The sequence below is a fragment of the Agelaius phoeniceus genome, chromosome 23, assembly GCF_051311805.1.
Source record: "Agelaius phoeniceus isolate bAgePho1 chromosome 23, bAgePho1.hap1, whole genome shotgun sequence".
Classification (NCBI taxonomy): Eukaryota; Metazoa; Chordata; class Aves; order Passeriformes; family Icteridae; genus Agelaius; species Agelaius phoeniceus.
This window is the reverse complement of record NC_135287.1, coordinates 610333-623006: the sequence shown is the minus strand read 5'-3', so window position 1 is coordinate 623006 and position 12674 is coordinate 610333. Positions and strand designations below refer to the sequence as shown.

At 46.3% G+C, this 12674-nt stretch overlaps 1 long non-coding RNA gene across 2 annotated transcripts in view; it reads right to left on the bottom strand.

Annotated features, from left to right (window-relative positions):
• The window catches only part of LOC143695639 (uncharacterized), a 36197-nt gene that overhangs the window by 10859 nt on the left and 12664 nt on the right, over positions 1-12674 (bottom strand). For both annotated transcript variants that reach the window (XR_013185036.1, XR_013185037.1), the window contains exon 2: positions 9192-9464. This is a non-coding gene — a long non-coding RNA (uncharacterized LOC143695639). The remainder of the gene's footprint in view (positions 1-9191; positions 9465-12674) is intronic.

Here is a 12674-nt window from a genome sequence, read left to right as displayed (position 1 = left end):
AGATGTGGTTTAGGGGTGTGTATTCTATTTCCCATCTATTAGAGGTGGGGCATTTATCTTCTTTTAATTGGGCAGTTTACCTCTTCCACAACCAATTCTCCCTCTGGGGAGATATCTTCTTTTAGTGGGCCATTGAGTCTCACTGCATGACTGATAAAATTACAGCATCATATTGTGAAATGCTTCGCCCAGGGGGAGGAGCCAAGTATTCCTACCTGGATACACTCTGAGATTTGGAACACCAGAAGCAGCCTTTTCCCACTGGATTCCCAGAGGAAGACCAGGCCCATCTACACCACCACTGGATCTCCAGAGGAAAACTACACCCTTTTACAGGATCAACGCTTCAACAGAACCACATCTGTCACTCCAGAAGGACTGCAGCCACCATTTAATGGGACTGCTACCAACACCCTGACTCACAGGGTGTCAGGTCATATTCTGACTCTGTCGGTCTTTTGTATTACTGCATTTTTAAAATATTTTTATTTTCTTCCCTAATAAGGAACTGCTATCCCTACTCCCATACCTTTGCCTGAAAGCCCCTTAATTTCAAAATTATAATAATATGTAGGGACGGAGTTTACATTTCCCATTTCAGGGGACACTTCTGCCTTCCCTAACAGACACCTGTCTTTTCAAACCAAGACACTGCCTTAGTAAATAAACAGGCTTAGGGCTGTTTGAACAGTCAAATATGACAGCTCTGTGTGGGAATCCATAAAATCAGAGGGTTTTGGGAAAGCTGCAAAAGGCTGGCCCTAGAGACAGCAGAACTGTGATTAGAGCTAAGCACTAGCCATAAAATAAGTCAGCAGAAAAATTATCTAAGAAGTAGAAAAGTAAGGACAACTAGAACAATGGTCTGTGTATTAATGCTTGGCTAGAATAACTCCCTAAGCTGCAGAAAAGTTTATCTAGCAAGATATTAGTAAGTTTTAAGCTTAATAATGGAGCTCTGTGCATTGTGTTTTAAGGCTTACAAGCAGATATTGTATTCAAAATAAGGAAGCATTGTTTAAACTGAAGGTACATGTGCTTATAGTGACTGGATGCAACTACTGTCAATGTGCTTTTGCTTTGTGTGATTGGTCAAAAAACTTATAAAGTAAGGTGTAACATTAAGTTCTTGGTCTGCTGCCTGGGATGTGAGCTGATGGCATCTTCCCATCGTTGTAACCATGTAATGAGACTGATGCTGGAAAATAAAACAGCTCAAGGCACATTCCTAGCAGTCCTGTCCCGTTTGTTATTTGTACAGAGACCCCAGACCCCCCTGGGCAAGCACATCCAATCCCACAGAGGAGTGGGAACAGATAGCAGAAGACATCAAATACAATTCAAAAAACTTTCCATCAGTAATGGAGAAGTTCTTCTATGGGAAGAGATAGGATGGAGTTGAGCTGCAGGCTATGGCATGACCAGAACGACCTTTTCCCACCTGCTTAGTGGGGGTACCCTTGAATGGCACACAAAGTATACACAAAGAAACACAAAATGTTGTCAAAATGCAACACTCTTCCCAGAACAATTGTAATACCACAGCCCGTATGGAACCATGGGATCTTTGAAATGATAATTTACCTGTTGCTTCCTTTGAACCCCAAGACAGAGATTTTAGGGACATTATCAGCAGAAGGATGCGTCTTTTTTAATTATACACTGGGACATGATATGTGGGGCTGAATTGGAACAGGAAAGCAAAATGTTACCCCCTGATAGTTTCTGAATTAAATAGATTGGCTTGCTTTGTAGTAAAAAGAGTAAATAACATTTCCCTAATTTTGAGTGCTTTAGCTATAGTTGTAGATAGTGTGCGGCATGCTACCTTGCAAAATCCTGCTGCCATTGATTTTCTTTTGTTAGCTCATGGACATCTTTGTGAAGAGTTTGATGGCATGTGTTGTATGGTGGATTTTCTGGGATAGATCACTGGCTGGAAGGGTTAGGTTTATCAAGCTGGGAGAAGAGCCTCATTCAAACTGGGCTTATTATTTTTTGTATTATAATTATTTCACTCATTGTACCATGTTTTTTATCCTATCTGCAAGGGGCCCTGCAGAGGAGGATAAAGATTGCCTTTGTAGTTGAAAAACAAAAAGGTGCATCTGTGACGGCTAACAGCTGACCTGAAGGCATCACAGACACAAGTAACTTTGACCTTGACTTAATCAGCCTGTACCCATGAGGAAAGGAAGTAAACATCTTTAAGGAAGAAAGCTTTGAGGAGCGGAAAGGCTTAACTGCAAGGAACAGATGCTGGCCAATTTTTGGCAAACATGTACATAGGCAGCTATTGGACAGTGAACTGGGTGGCAACAAGTTACTAGCCAATTGGGATCAAACATGTGACTTTTGAAAACCACATAAATATGAGCTGTGAACAATAAAGATTGCTATTACACCTCATTCCAATCCCCCAAACAAAGCTCTCATTCACCCTTCTACCCACGTATCCATGCCAGAAATCCAGGACTTTGATATGAAAGGGTTATCACATCACCTTTCACCTCTCAATCCAACTTTCTGCAGATGAGTTCACTCCAATTTCACACCAATCTCACCCCAACTGTTAAAGTAAAAACTAATCGAGCCAGCTCTGGACCCAGAAGGACAGGAGAACAAACAGCAAATCCACTGCAGGTAAAGCTGCAATGGAACCAGAGAGTCTAAAATGAGGGGCACTAAATGGCTTATTTGTATGCATTTTCAGAACAATGTTTCCAGTATTGCAACATGGTTATTTGTGCCTAGATTTGTCAACCAGCACAGCAAGACCTTGCTACTAAGAGTCATAACAAGTATAGCTACAAGCGCCCAAGGGGTGAGTGGGCAAGAAGGGAAAGAGAGTGATGTCCTAACTGCCAGTGAGATGACACCCTTTGATACTAAACAGATAGCGAAGCTGCTTTGTACCCCAGTTCAATATATGATGTTCGAGTCCACCTGGTTGCAATATGCAGATGATCAAGGGCTACGCCACCTAGAAGTACTGCGGCAAGATCCATGCTTTGGGGCTGGGGTTTTTCATCTTATGGGACTGCATCCCACTGACAACCCACAGTTGCAGGCACATTTGCATCCTTTAATTTTAAGGCAAGCAAGACACTTGGGAATGCAGGCCCTCCTTAAAGTGGCAGACATGGTAACACCAACCCAGAGATATTCCACAATCAAACAGGGTCCCAATGAGCCGTACCTCCAGTTTATAGAACGATTATGAGATGCCATGGAAAAACAAATAGTAAACAATGATCCAAGAAATCAATATTGCAATTAGCTTGAGATAATACAAATGAGGACTGCAAAAGGGCTATAGATTTGTTACCAAAAGAAAATCCATCCTTAAATGAACTAATTGATGCGTGTGCTAAAGTTAGGACCGAATCATATAGTATAGCTTTGTTAGCTGATTCTTTTAAGTTAATGCTCTGGTGTTATTGCTGTGGGCAACAAGGTCATGTGAAAGCAAACTGTCCCCATATGTCTAACCACAGAGGACATATCAAAAGCAGAGAATTGGAACTATAATGGGAAGCTGTAACCAATGTGGGAAGCCTGGTCATCTGGCCAAGCAATGCAGGTCCAAGTTTCATCTTCATGGACAGCTTCTTGATGAGCAGGGAAACGGGAGCAGGAGAGCAGTGCAAGCCTATGCAGCCAGTTCACAGGAAGAACGAGAAAGGCAGCAGGTACGGATGTTTCCATCACCATCACAATAATCATAAGCTCATTGCAGGTGCATAAAGTTCCTCTCGAGACCTGTGGACCTATAGGGAGGGGATTAAGTACTCTGTTATTAGGACAATCAAGTGCAACATTATAAGGTGTTTTTGTTCACCTCTGTGTTATAGACACTGATTACACGGGACAGATATGTGCTATGGTAATAACCTCTCATTATGGCGTTATTATAAAGCAGAGCAATAGGACTCAGGAGCTCAGTCCCTGGGCAGGGACCGGGTGCCCGAAGCTAGCTCGCTCATGCCAAGGCCGCAGGGCTACCATCTAGCAAGCATGGTGATTATCAGCTCTGTAGTGATTAGCAAGCTCTCAGGATTTCAGCTCTGCTTGCTTGGTAGTGGTGCCCCAGGCTTGAGGCCGCAGCAGACGGAGAGAGAGGAGAAGGAGAAGGCGCAGGCTGTTCCACGGAGATGGCTTTATTTGGGGAGGTCCGTGAAGGGTCTCTGCTCTTCTTCTTTCTCCCCTAATGGGGTACAGTATGCTTCTTTTATAGGGTTGGAAAGGATCCAAGCTTGACCAATGGGTAAGGGGTTAACATGACATTGCCTTATAGGGTTACAGAGATAGGTTAAGGGGTGGAGGACAGGAAAACAGGAATTTTCTTTTGCTGTTTCAGCATTCCTGTTGTTCATATCCTCCATGGTGCTTTTCCTAAATCTATGGGGTTTACTACACAGTGTGACACTGCAGGGCCTTGTGGGACCAAGGAAACATGGAACAGGTCTGGCTGGCTTTACCTCCTGGGGGCCACCTCTCATCTGCCTTTGAAACCCTGGGGCTCTGTGCTTTTCTTCCTATGGAAAAAACTGTCTTTCACATCCAGGCACCCATAGCTGAAATTGAGAGTCTGTCTCTGGAACTCCCTATGTCCAAGGATACTCCCAGAGAGAAGCTGCCATGACTGCAAAGCTTTGGCTGCTCTTGGCTTCCCAAGGGCTGGCTCTCATCTGCCTTTGAAACACTGGGGCTCCATGCTTTTCTGACTATGGAACTATTGTTCTTGTTCAGATACCCATGGCAGAAATTGGGATTCCAGTGCCAAAATTCCATCTATCCAAGGGTTGCTTCCAGACAAAAGCTGCCAGGATAGGCAGGTTGGGCTGGCTGTGGCCTCATGGCAATCTCTCTTCTTCCCCTTAAACACTAGGATGTTTTGCTTTTCTTTCCCATGGAAAAGAACTGTCATTCTCCTCCCGGTGTCCATGGCCAAAACTGGGATTCTAGATCCAAAGTTTTGTATATCCGAAGATTGCTTCCTGATGAATGCTGACATAAAGACAAGTCTGGCTGGCTTTGGTCCTTTGAGGGCCAGCACTCATCTGCCCCTGAAACACTGGGGCTCTGTGCTTTCCTTCCTGTGGACAAGACTTGTCCTTCTCATCCAGGCATCCTTGGCTGTAATTGGAACCCCACTTTCAAAATTCCATACATGCAAGGGTTCTTCCAAGATGAATGCTGCCAGGATGGATGGGTCCTGCTGTCCTTGGTCACCTGTGATTCAGTGACATAAATCTTTAAAAATGAGGAAACCTGCTAGAGTGGGGCAGGAGGACTAAGCCAGGGCCTCTCTGATGCTCACAGTGAGTCCACCATGGTCCCTTCTTTCCCATAACCTATGTTATGAGCACCCTGCTGGGACTGCCAAAACCATTTCAGGCCTCCGTACCCAGAATCATTCTACAGCAGTTCTCTTGCCACCCATAAAACTGAATGAACTCCAGAAGGACAAAACAGGGCTACAGGAATGATCGGATGGTGGAACACATCTTCTATGAGGGACAGTTGAGGGAGCTGGGCTTGTTCAGTGTGAGAAGGCTCCAGGGAGAGCTTATTGCAATCTGTAAACACTTCAAGGGGGCTTCTCAGAAACTTGGGCACAAAGCTTTTGTAACAGGTCCTGTTGCAATGGGACAAGGGGAAATGGCTTTAAACTCAAAAAGGGGAGATTCACACTGGGTCTAAGGAAGAGACTGTTTACAAGGGGACTGGGGAAATATGGGTACTTCCCCAAGACATGGTGAATGCCCCATCCCTGGACACATCTGAACTCAGGTCGGAAGAAGCTCGGAGTAACCAGATCTACTTGAAGATTTTCCTGCTCACTGTGGGGCTGTTGGTCTAGATGACCTTTAGAGGTCCCTTCCTGTTCCTGTTCTAGGAATTCTACTTAGTGTTTATCTGAAAAGAACCAGGACTGGAGATTCATAAGAGGGGGGCACCCAATGAATTCAACTGAGAAGACACTCAGGTGCATTAATCACAGCCCCATCATCCTGCAAACATCCTACAAACTGCCAGGCAAGAAATGGGATGTTTGGATTGCTGAAAGCTCAAGCTTGGTGACATGGAGAAAGTGGCTTGAACTAGGAAAGAAATGTGTTTGACCACGTGGACTTTAGAAAATAATTTTCATGATTTGGACAAGTTTCCCAATTAGAAGAATTGGGAGGTTCATGACACCTGTTTTCAAAACTCTTTCAGAAATGTTGTTGGGTTTGGGTGTTGATTTAGGGGTTGGGTTTTTTGCAAGATTGGATTAGATCTGATATGCTGGCTTCATGTTTTCAGGTTGTCCCCACAGACAGAAGAGCTGCAACAACTTAAAACCCAAAGCAAATGGTTGCTGGAGAATGGGAAGTATTAATCTGTGTCAAGGCCTGAGTCTTTGGGGATTCCCTTCAATGATGTGCATAAACATCCAGCTGCTCGTCTCAAGGCACAATCCCTCTGTGCACTCGGGCCTATGCAAGCACTCTGAAATTTTCTTCTTGTTGTGGCCCGAGTTCCCTTAAAGTAAGGAGGTTCTCCTCTAGCTTCTATACTGCCACCATCCCAAGTGACCAGATGTCCACCTTGGGGCTATGAGTACCACTCCTCCCAGCTGGGGCCATCCTGTGAGCAGTCCCCACCATCGAGTTCTGTTCATCCTGCTCAGGGCTGAGCTGGGCACAGAGGCCAAAATCAGCTGAGGAGAAAATCAAATCCTGCTAAAGGCAGCTGGAATGAGGAAACCAAGCACAAGAATTCCTCACTCTCAGGCTGACAATGTGCTGTGGAATGCTGCTGGAAAAGTGGCTGTGCTCTCTTTCCTCACAGCTGTAGCCAAGGAAAGATGGAAGTGGGAAGTGGCCCCTTAAAGAAACCCTCAAGTTTCATGCAGTGGCTTTCATTTATTCACTGGAAGTTTTCAATTAGAGCTCTGTCCCCCTGGAAGGGACACACACAAACCAAAGTCCCTCCTGACATCCTGTTCCTCTCTGGCCCTCTCAACATGGGGCAAATGCTCTCAGCCCTCAGCAGGGCTCCGTGCACTCCCACAAGCACCACTCCTCGGGAACTGGCACCACGCAGCAGCAGCCCCAGACCCCAGAGCCCAGGAAAGCTGCCCCCAACCAAAACCACCCACCCAACCTGACAGATCCATCCATGCCCAGAAGGATGCTGGAGCTTTTGACATCCCTGCGGATGACCTGGGAAGTCCAGGGCCTGCAGGCTCTAATAGAGGAACAAGAAATATGAGGGTGAAAACTAAGGATCTGAATTCATCACACAAAGAAAGGAAATGGCTCCAAGAGATTTCCTGTCTTGGGGAATGGTAAGTATAACAGAACATGGTGTGGCCAAGAGGAAGAGGTGCTAATCCAAAACAATTAGAGCAGCATCTTTCTACATGTTAAGGCAGATTAGGTTTTTGGGTTTTTTTTTTGTTCTTATCACGTGTTTAACAGGACCACTTTGTCCAGGGCATGGGAAGCACCAGAGGGATCCCTCACCACCCGACTGACAGCTGCCATCTCTCCTTCATCCACAACATTCTCTAAAAGTGCCTCCGTCCATGTGTTCCATAACCAGCTACAGTTCCTCAAGGACAAGGTAGCTCAAAGAAGAAAACAATGGCATGGAGATCAATGTGCACAGCTAAATCACCTCATTGAAAAGACTACAGCTGAGTCTTGCTCCCAGGTTACTTGTAAATGAAAACAGAATCAAATGGAGAGACATTCCTTCGAGGTCAAACAGTCCTTGGAATCTACACAGTTTGAACAAGAAATGCACATCGCTGAAAAAGGAGATGTCTTATATGGAAAGCAAGGGAAAAAGGCAGTTTAGCAACAGCAGAGATAAATCTGGAAGCAGGACACAGCCCATCAGCTGATTCACCATTCTAACTCATCAATCCCATGTGGGAACTCCAGGAACAAGGCACCACAACTTTCACAGTTATCCATGGGAGGGAGTGAGGGGCAGGCAAGGCCAAGGCAAGGCATGGTGAGGGAGGGGCAGGCAAGGCATGGTGAGGGAGGGGCAGGCAAGGCAAGGAAAAGTGAGCAAGGGGCAGGCAGGGCCAGGCAAAGAAATCAAGGCAAGGGAGGTGTGTACAAAGCACAACAAGGCAGGGGAGAGGAAGGCAAGGCCAGGCCAAGTATGGGTAGACCAGGCAAGGAGAGAAAGGGGTAGGCTGTTGGCAATGGAGAGAGACGGGGATACTGACTCGGTGATCAGAATCTGATTTCATTGTGGGATACAAACACTTATATACTATTTCAGGGAGACTAGTAATGTGTACTACAATGATTAGGTTAAAATCACATACACAACTTTGTGCATATAACAACATCTCTTGCTTGCAGAGATTATTGAGATTTTCTTTTTCCGGTAAACCTGTCTGATTTAATCTTCTTGCAATCTAGGTCTAATTTTCAAAGTTCTTTTTGCTTTTGCCAAGGCATCCTGTTATCAAATTTCTTATGTTAACCAGGTCCAAAGTCCATAGTCTGTCTTGAATCTCCCAACATCCTAAAAATAGGCAAGACGAGAAAGTCAGTGGGGATAAAGCAAGTGAGGTAGGCATGGCAGGGGAGGGGAGTGGAAGGGATAGGCAAGGCAATGGATTGGTCTGCAAGGTGAAGTAAGGGGGAGGGGAGGTGGGCAGTGAAAGGCAACGCAGAGCAAGGTGGGTGTAACATCTCAAGGGATAGGATGGGATGGGATGGGATGGGATGGGATGGGATGGGATGGGATGGGATGGGATGGGATGGGATGACAAGGAAATGCAGGGGTTGCAGTACATGGTGCAGGGGAGGAGCTCTGGGAATTCCCACTGACACACCAGCTATCCTGGGTGACATGAAAATTCCTGGAACCACAAAGGAGCTCCAGCTTGCTTTAGGATTATTGGTGTTTTGAAGGAGGCACACTACTGATTTTTCCATCATAGCCCAACCCTTATATGGCTTAACCAAGAAAAGAGCTTCTTGGGACTAGACATTGGTCCCTGAAGAGGCCCTAAATCTGTTGGGTTTTGAGGCAGGAGTGTATCAAGCTCTTGGTCCCATTCATCCACAGGACCCTGTCACAGTGAATAGAGTTTTGCTATCCATGGACTGTCAATTCATGGGTGGCACTGGGACCAGAAGACCCCACTCATCCAACCCAAATTCACTCACCCAGCTTTAAGGATGCTGAAAAGCCATATGCTGTATGGAAAAGGGTTTGTTCATGCTGTGTTCAAAAGCTCTTAAACAGAAAAGGAGAAAACAGCCAGGGATCCCTTTGCTTCTACTGCTGCAATGACACTGACGGAACTTTCTCTCAGCCTCTCAGGCAGGCCCTCTGCTGCAACAGGCCAAGCTCAAAACTTGCTGCACAACTCTGAACACCAAAGGTTCCTTTCCTGCTCACTGAAGAAGGAGCTTCTCAGTATCCATGAGGGAGGTGGCCTGCAACAAGAGAGGGAACATGAATCAGATGCTGTTAGGAAAAAAACTTGCCTGTGGTGGAAAATCCGATAGAACAAGTCAACATGAAGAGAGAGCATTTTGCTTTCACAATATCCCTCCTGGAGCCACAGTCCTTTTTGATCACACCACAAGCAAGAGAACAGCACAAAACACTAGGCTGTGTCCAGTTTTTGGTTGGACCAGCAAACGGAGGGAGTTTCAGGCTCCACTACCACTCGCTGCTTGGGGAACAGAACCTCTCCAGGCTACATTCCAAATGCTGCGCACACCCTGCTGGCTAGAAACAACCCCTTGTTTAAGAAGCTGTTGGCAGGAGCTCTACCAAAAGAGCGGCATCTTAATGGCAACTTTGTTTCAAAATCAACTTCATTCCAAAGGAAGAACAGAAAGCACCCAGCAACTCCAAACCCAGGTATGGTGCACCTGGGGAAAACTTCGACTTAGGTGCCAAGTGGGTTAAAAAATACCCATAAGAAGCCACAGAGTGCAGAGTGCAAACTGCAGCAACCACTTGCTGTATAATTTTGGCTGTGCTGCACATGTCTTCAGACTGTACCCTTGCAAGGACACCCATCAGGGCTGGGCTGGCTGCTGAAAATGCCTCGGGCAGGTGGATCCTCTGGCAATGAGCAGGTGCCCCAGAGCCACTCTGGATACTGAGGCTTCTGTGCCCCACAGCCATGGGAACCCAACAAGGACACGCCAATGTTCCCATGACATCACAGCAGCAGCTCACCCAAAAACTGCCTGGAAGCTTCCCCTGTCTCACCAAGGAGAACAAAGAATCCTCAGAGGGCATAATCTATTGCTCAAAAGCTCCAAGAGGAACTCAGAAAATGCAGCAAACGAGGACACCCCACAACCCAGCCTGAACACTGAGAAGAAAAAAAGATGTGACCAAACCAAGGGAAACATTACCTTTGGTCATTGATGTTTCTGACTAAAACCAGCAAGACTTGTTCCATCTGGGATCTTTGTTCTAGTTCTAAAATCAAGCAAGGTTCTCTACTGTAAATGTACAGAAAGCAGGAACTTGGGGAAAAGTAGGCTAAGAGTGCCAAAGCCAATGGACTCACAAGGGGATCCCTGCCCTCCTGACACTCAACTGCCATCTCTCATTTAGCCCCACAACCTCCTGCGAAGGGCCTCCATCCACACATTCCATCACCAGACAGAGCTCCTCATTGACTAGGTTATCCAGCATCACTAAGGCTACAGCAGGGAGTGCTGCCGGGATATGGTAGAGCACTGTGGGTTTCCTGGGGTCCTTTTAGTATCTGGCTGAGAGGAATGGCATGGATGGAATCAGGACAGTACACAGATCACCAGCCCCGCTCTGAGCAATGCTTTCTCCTGCTGTGTGGGAACCATGTGATGACTGATACTGGGACTCCTCTGGGTTTGGCTCCCACAGTGAGTTAGACACTGGGCTGAGGGAAGGGGTCCCATGTAACCCAGCACAGGCATTTCTCTTTGAAGAGGGGGTTCTGGAGGGAGAAAGGAGAAGAAGAGACTTTCCTGTCTCCCAAGATTCCCCCTCCTCATTCAGCAGGCATACCCCAATCAATCAGTACAAGAGTTCATATGATCGCTTACATGCCAGGGAGCACAAGCCACTGAAAACTGAACCCTCCCAGAGCCCAGCCCTACCTGCCCATTTTGAAGGTGTGGGGTAATGGAATTTCAGTAGGAGTTGACCCAGAATGATACTTTGCCCCTTCTGGATTTCTCACAGCCTTAGAATTTGTGTGAGATCTCTGTCCCCAACACCCACTCACCCTTCAAATGCACACACATGCCTGGCAACAATTGAGGTTCACTGGAGTGGTAGCTGTTACCCTTTGAAACAGGAGCTGTTGCCTTTTGCTGAGTGCTTAACTCCCTTCTAACTATTAGAAAGTGAGTGAGTAAAGGAAATTACCCTGGAGGAAGAGGACCAGAACCTTGGAAAAGGATGAAATACATCTGGATTACAAATGAAATCTATTTAATTTATTTATTTATTTAGTACTAATCTATTATTATAAACAAAAACATGTTTCTGAACTGAAGCTGCTCACAATACTGGAAAGATTTTTCAGTTGCTGTATTATTTAAAGGATGTCCACAGCCTGTGGAGCAGCTCAGCTCTCTGCCCACAGGGGTGCAGCACTCCGAGCTCCCCCAGAAGCCACAAGAGGACTAGGGAGAAGGGCAGACATCCTCAGTAGTGACACCATCACTCCACTATTCTCCCTCCTCTGCTCCTGTGGAGACTTGGGATGGCCAAATTCCCCCCGGTTGTGTGTTTCTTAGCAGGGCCACAATTCCCCTCCGGAGCAACCTACGCCCAGTTTGGCTGGGGGATGGGGTGATGAGTCCTGTCCCAGGAAGAAGCACCAAGGCCGGGCTGCCACTTCTTGCTCCAAGTGCCTCCTTTCTGCCAGGCTCTGTGGGTGTTGAGGCTGCTCTGGGCTCTGCCAGGGCTCTGTTGGGGCTCAGCTCTCAGCCAGGCTGGGACCGCTCCCCCTCACATTGCTCCAGGCATCAGAATCACACCAGGAGAAAAGGGAAACTTGCAAGGGAGTTGAGGTTTAATAGAGTTTTTATTCAAAAAGTCCTAACTAGCACAACAAAAAGCTGTCCTCAAGTGCTGCATCTCCTCTGCACCCATGTGTCCTGCCTCCTCCATGCCAGCTCTTGCTCTTCAGTTGCTGCTTGCAGGCTACGAGGAGCTGGCAAAGACCCATGGCAGGCACCATGGACAGGTTTTAAATGCCAAGTTCAATATATCTTCAACTACTTAATTTGGTAGTAGAATTAACCTTTCTTCTGTGGATACTGACAGCCTGGTCAGAGAGAGAAAGCCAGATAAACTTTCCCAGGAATTGTTCTGGGGAGTTTTGAGAAGGCTGAGAGTAAGGATTGAAACAATCTTGCAGCTGGTGTTTTAAACAACAGTTGTTTCTCATAAAATGGTTTACCAAAGGGTGGTTCCGAATTAACCAATGGGTGACAGGTATTATTAAGAACCAATCAGGTTCTGGGTGAATGATGATGGTTATAAATATAGGGAGGTTGTAATAAAGTAAGCTTTTATGCCTTCTGAAAATGCATGGAGTGTGTCACTTATTTTTCCGTTCCTGACTCAAGTGACATTCCTCAAAAAATAACCCCTGCTTGCCATTTTTAAAACACTAACATAGTGTG